The sequence below is a fragment of the Magnolia sinica genome, chromosome 7 (assembly GCF_029962835.1).
Source record: "Magnolia sinica isolate HGM2019 chromosome 7, MsV1, whole genome shotgun sequence".
In the NCBI taxonomy this organism is placed as follows: Eukaryota; Viridiplantae; Streptophyta; class Magnoliopsida; order Magnoliales; family Magnoliaceae; genus Magnolia; species Magnolia sinica.
Window position 1 is genome coordinate 39,715,575 of NC_080579.1, and position 6,934 is coordinate 39,722,508.

The following is a 6,934-nucleotide window of genomic DNA, read 5'->3' on the forward strand; positions in this document are numbered from 1 at the left end:
TTCTCCCAATTTAGTACCAAATTCTTTTCCTCACATCGCTTCAACACACATTTAAGATTTTCTAAGCAATCGTTAAAGGATGGACCAAAGACAGAGAAGTCGTACATGAAAACCTCTAGATATTGCCCCTCCATGTAAGAAAAAAATACTCAACATGCATCGCTGAAAAGTGGCGGGGGCATTACACAGTCTGAATGGCATCCTTCGGTAAACAAAGGTGCCAAAGGGCATGTGAATGTGGTCTTTTCTTAATCTTCAAGGGCTATCTCTATCTGGTTGTAGCCCGAATACCTGTCAAGGAAAAAGTGATAGGAATGACCAGCTAGCCTTTCCAAGATTTGATAAATGAAGGGTAAAGAAAAATGGTCCTTCCTTGTGATGGTATTCAACTTTTATAGCTAATGCACATTCTCCAACTAGTAGTAACTCTGGTTTGTACGAGTTCATTATTCGCATTGGCTACTATGGTGATTTCGGACTTCTTAGGAACCACCTGAGTTGGACTCACCCATTGGCTATCCAATATAAGGTATATGATACACACATCTAATAGCTTAAGAACCTCGGCTTTAACCACTTCATTCATGTTTGGATTTAATCTACATTGTGGTTTCCAGGAGGTGTTCACATTATCCTCTAGATAAATGCGGTGAGTACAAATCGAATGGTCAATTCCCTTGAGGTCTGCAATTGACCATCCAAGGGCTCCCTTATGCTCAATGAGAGTAGAAATGAGCATACTCTCCTATTCCTTCTCAAGGTGGGAAGAAATCACCACTGAGTATGTCTCATGTTGACCTAAATAGACATATTTCAAATTAGAAGGCAAAGGTTTTAGGTCAAGCTTCGGTGCTTTAAGGTTAGATGGTAGAGGCATTACAACAGTTTGGGGAAACTCTTCAAATTATGGCCTCCACCGGTTAACTTCAAGTACCATCATGGTATCCAGAATGGTCCCTATCTCCCTTATCATATCATCATTAAAATCATGGGAGTGGGTCAGGCATGTCTCTAGAATGTCAGAGGATAAGGTCAGAAGTGTTCTATCTTCCACAAAAGAATCAATCAAGTTAACATTGTGGGCATCATCATCATCCTCTAACTATTTGCCCATATTGAAAAACATATTCAACTCCAATGTCATATTTCTAAAAGACAAACTCATGACTCCATTCCTATAATTAATGATTACATTTGATGTGGCAAGGAATGGGCAACCAAGAATGACAGGAATTTGAGTGCTCATGTCCACAGTGGGTTGAGTATCTAGGACGATAAAATCTACCGGGTAGTAGAATTTGTCAACCTAGACTAACACATCCTTAATTATTCCTCTCGGTACATGAACTGAGCGATCAGAAAGTTGTAATATAGTTCGGGTGGGTTTTAATTCATCTAAACCTAGCTGTTCATAAACCGAGTTAAGGAATCAGATTTATGCTCGCTCCTAAGTCAAGAAGTGCGTGCTCAATCCGGTAGTTCCCAATACATAAGGGATGGTTGGGCTACTGGGATCTTTATATTTTTGTGGCACATCTTGCTTAAGGATGACACTCACTTTTTTCGTCAGAAAATTTTTCTTTTTAATACTTTGTTGCCTCTTAGTCGTGCATAGGTCTTTCAGAAATTTGGCATATGAAGGAATTTGTTTCACAGCATCCAAAAGAGGGATGTTGACCTTCACTTGTTTAAGAACCTCTAGAATGTCTTAAGGGTTAGAGAGAGATTTTGGTGCAATCAACCGTTGGGGGAATGGAGCAATCGGCTTACTCAGAGGTTCTGGTTCTAATCCATGTGGAGTAATGCTAGGACTATCCTCTGTTTCTTCTTTCGAGTCCTTAGACTCTTCAGTCCTTACCGGAATAGATTTGTCAATTATTTTTCCACTCCTAGCATTTATATCATCATCCTCTTTCAGCAAGTATATCCCACGCCTCTCCCTTACTTGAGTAGGCTTAGATGTGGTGCTAGGTTTTGGGGAGATGTACCATGATTATGCGGTTTCAGTGAGTTTTTCAAAGTAATCCCATACCTCATTGACATTTTTGTTCATAAACTCCCCATTGCACATCGTCTTGACGAATTGGCACATGGAAGATGTCAGTCCATCATGGAAGAAAGTTGTTATGCAGCACGTTTCAAAACTATGTTGTGGGCATGAACTGGCGAGATCCTTGAACTGCTCCCAACATTGGAAGAATGTTCCATCTTCCTTTTGGGTGAAGTTCATGATCGACTTCCTAATGTTGTTCATCTTATGGTATGAAATTTTTTTTTATAAACTCCTTCATTGTGTCATTCCATGTGCCAATAGATCGTGAACGTAACGAGTGCAACCACGTCTTAGCTTTTTCTTTCAAGGAGAAAGGAAAGAGTTTCAGCCTAACCGTGTCCTCAGACACGTTAGGAAAGTATAAAGTAGCTATAACCTTGTCAAACTCTTGTAAGTGTAGGTATGGACTTTCAAATTCCAGTCTAAGGAACTTTAGAAGGAGTTGGTCACTCCAGGCTTGATATCCATGTTTCCTGTGTTTTGTGGAAAAACCATATAAGAAGGGGTGGTCACCCCTGCCAGTTGTAAGCAATCTCATAAAGTACGAGGTGGGGGTGCATGGTACACCTCATTCTCATCCTGGACTTCTGTAACCCGTGGTTGCAGCTGATTCACCGGTTGATTTACAGGTTAATTTGCAGCCATAACCTCAATTAACTCTGTTGATCTCGAGTGGTGTCTAATCATGTGATGGATAGATAACCCCTTAACCAATCCTCATTCACTCAAGAGACATCGTGTTGTCACAGACCCACTTGGGCATTAAACACTCTCTGCGCTCAATTTTAGAATCTAACCTAAACCTATAAAGAAAAAAGGGAAACAGAAATCTAGAAATAGAAAGAGAGAGAGAGAAAGAGAGAGAGAGAGAGAGAGAGAGAGAATTAGAAAGAAGTTACCAAATTAGAAGTTTCTATATTAGGATCTTGCAAAAGAAAAAAGGAAAACAATTAGTTTCTAAAAAGGAAATAAGGAAAGCAACCTAGTTTCTAAAAACATTGGAAAAGGAAAGTTTCTAAAAACAAAAAATAGAAAGTTTCTATAAAAAAATTAGTTTCTAAAAACAAATTAGGAAAGTTTCTATCCTGGAATTAGAAAGTAGTTTCTAAAAATAGAAAAGGAAAGTTTTTAAACCTAGAATTAAAAAGCAAAGTTAATTTCTAAAATAACTCAGAAAAAATCCTAACCTAAAAATAGAAAGTAGAAAAATCCTAATCTTAACCTAATTCCAAAACTATTTAATCTTAGAAAAATGCAAGAGTTAATCCCCGACAACGGCGCTAAAAACTTGTTCACAACCCCAAGTGTAGGGTCGCGATGCAGTAATAATCTCAGTGAGACCGAGGTCAAATCCACAGGGACTGACTTGTACGTATCTTCTAAATTTAACTTGAACTAGAACTAGATGAAGAACTAAAACTAAATCTGAATAATTGAAGAGAGTAGTTGTGATTTAACTAATTAAAACTTGTAAACTTAAAGGTGGGAACTAGGGTGTCAAGGATCCACTTGTAGTAATTGAGATGCTACCTTGCTTAATTCAAGAAATCCAACTAGAATCAGAGTCATATCCTATAAGACTCCGTCCATTCCATACCATTTTCTATGCCTATGTGCATGATGATCGACGCCCTTGGCGAGACCTGAATTAGCCATGTAGAGTGCACACACAACCTACTGGAACCCCAAGGCCTCGAAACCTATTTCATATCGACCGCCCCATCGCTACAATCGCGGAGGTACCACCCATGCATTTATACGACGCTCCATTGGCGAGATACGCCATGAAGAATTGTTAGTGCATCATGTACGCATGACACCATATATTCCAATCTACACATGTGCACAACACATGCCATGCACACATACACCATGCCACACACGGGTGAGAGAATCTCTACCCATGTGTTTGATGTCACACACCCATACCCCCCCTCTCTCATGTGTGTCCAAAGTCAGCTCTTCTCTATACCATATCCTATGCATGACCTCATCACACCATAACACCCCATGTCCCTTTAATACACCATTAAGTCCTAATCATGCATAAATTTCCATAATCCTAGCCTAAGCTTACCATAATCACATTAACCTAACCTAACCACATTTTTATCCATTTCTCTACAAATACTCCTCCATCCCTTAACATTTTCACCATTTTTCCTATAATGAGAAAGAGAGAGAGAGAGAGAGAGAGAGGAGTGATCTTGGTGGGCCATCAATCTCATCCCTTCCATCCATCTCAACCATTCATCTAGTCCATCAAGGTGAGTACACTCGCCTCAACTTTTATAGTTTGTTTTCTTTCTTGATTATTTGGATGATTAATTGTGGTGATGATGTAATGATAATGATAATGATGATGGAATAGGGAATCATTAACCATGGCCCTACCGTGGGCCCATTATAATGTTTGTATGTCATCCAACCGTCCAAATATGGCCCATTGGTGTCACACCCTGAACTAAAAAACCGGGCTCACAAAATTCCTGATCGCCGAATCCAATGCCCACAGCCTCCACAGTACCCCATTCTCGGCTCCCTGCGTCCATATGTCAGATTTCGATCCTGGGATCCTACAAGGGAGATTTTCCAATGTACTTTTATCTCGTAAGAAGCATAACCATAAGTGTACCCAAATCACAAAGACAACATCATCATCACATATCCACTAATATAAACATTTGAATACAATGCTGAAAGGGAAATACATATATATCGAAATCAAAGCCCCAGAAGACCATTACACGTCCCAAGCTCAACGCTGTTGCAACCTAACATCACCTGCACATATCTATCAGGCATAAGCTTATAGAGAGCTTAGAGGGTGGTTTAAGTTTGTGGACAAGGTAAGTGCCAAGTACACAATACAATCCATAATCATACAATATCGAAAATACCGGTAAGGTCATGAATCATATGATATCAGAGTAAGCGGAAATACTAACAAGTCCATGAGTCATACAACATCAGAGTACGTAATGCAAATCATATTGAACCAAATATCATATACTAAGGAAGCAATGTAGACATCTATGCAATGCGGATCGTCTATGCAAATGTGATGCGAATGAAATGCCCAAGCTGGAGTATGAAGTCGGGATGATAGTACGTAATATCGCAGGCTATGGAGTCCACCACAAGGGACTTCTATCCAAACTAGTCCCTTACGTAAATTTGGATAGTCAGACTCAATGTGGTAAACTCCTGATCTCAGGTTAGTCGCGTGCCCCAACCAAAATCCTAGCCATTGCGAAGGTACACGTAACAAATAATTGCGCACCACCAGCCCGAGTGGATAGTGAATGAATGAATGAATGAGTATGCAACTCCTGCTCCACAAATCAATACTGTACATCTCTCAGATCATCACCGGGGTCTAGTACACTCTACGCCACCTGCGGCCCCATCAAGTGCACAACTGGGTAAGTGGAAAAGACCACACTATCCGCCTGCCAATATTGGGCCTGGCTCGTCGATAGCGAACCCATTCCTCAAACTGGTCAGACTTAGCCTAGCATTGCCTACTCCCTCAGGTGGGTAAGGCCACACCCCCTCCCAACCGACCACAACATAGTGGGAGACGCGGCCTACTGGTATACGGCCCTCATGCACTCAAATACATCCACTCGGTCTAGACGTTGGGGCGTCCTCTAGTATTAAGAGGGTTTAGGAATTTTCACCCAGGGCCATCTATGGCGGCCCGATACTAAAATAGATTTCTGGTGTCCCATCTGGCCATACACGATATGCCTGCGGAGGCTACGGCCCTGATCTTGCTAGGGCATACAGTAATCACAACACACAATGAAAGATGCATGAGTCATACAATCCAGTCATGCATCAAACAAGCGCGTACCACGTGCTCATGTGGACAACTCCTCCTATCAGGGAGCCCCGTAATAATCTGCCCAATGGCATGTGCTATGATCAATTATTCCTCATATCAGGCATACATATGATGCGCATGGGCATGAGTCATAAAGCTATACTAAGCAAGTTATATGATGATGGTGTACTTTCCTCATATCAAGGATGGGCCTAGACAGCCTACTTATAACAAGAATGGGCTCCCAATGGACCCAAGGGAAGGTCACAATGTGGACATCTAACCATCATTGCCCATCAATGTAGACATTTAACCAACATCGCTCTCAAGCAGTGGCCCACATAGAGCCAGACATAAAGTGGGCCTATGGCCTCACACAAAGGCATAATATACATCGCAATAGGCCTCATACAAGGGCTGTATACACATCACTATGGGCCGCATCACAAGGACCTCGAATACATCACAATGGGCCTCACTCGTGGGCCTTATATACACAACACGTGGGCCCTGCACATGGGCCTCAGATACATCACATGAGCCACAACCCATGGGCCTAATACACATCATAATAGGCCTCATTAAATGGGCTATAAAAACATCATAATGGCCACGCCATATGGGCCGAAAATACATCTCAATGGGCTACGGCCCATGGGCCCCAATACATCATAATGGGCAGCAACCCATGGGCCTCAAATACAACAAGTGGGCCGCATCAATGGGCCGCACCAATGGGCCTCATATAAATCAAGTGGACCGCATTAATGGGCCTCATATACACTACAGGTTGGCCCTACACATGGGCCTCAAATACATCACACGTGGGCCCTACACATGGGTCTCATATGCATCAAATGGGCCCTGCACATGGGCCTCAAATACATCACACATGGGCCCTACACATGGGTCTTATATGCATCAAATGGGCCACATATCTGGGCCTCGAATACATCAAATGGGCCACACATCATGGGCCTAATACATATCACAATGGGCCTTGCCCATAGGCCACGAATACATCACAATGGGCCTTACCCATGGGCCTCAGA

The 6,934-nt window shown here is 41.9% G+C and overlaps 1 non-coding gene across 1 annotated transcript; it reads left to right on the top strand.

Annotated features, from left to right (window-relative positions):
• The first annotated feature begins 2,141 nt into the window (after positions 1-2,141).
• On the top strand, positions 2,142-2,248 carry LOC131252419 (small nucleolar RNA R71). Its single transcript, XR_009174440.1, has one exon. It is a non-coding gene; the product is annotated as a small nucleolar RNA R71 (small nucleolar RNA).
• The last annotated feature ends 4,686 nt before the right edge of the window (positions 2,249-6,934 follow it).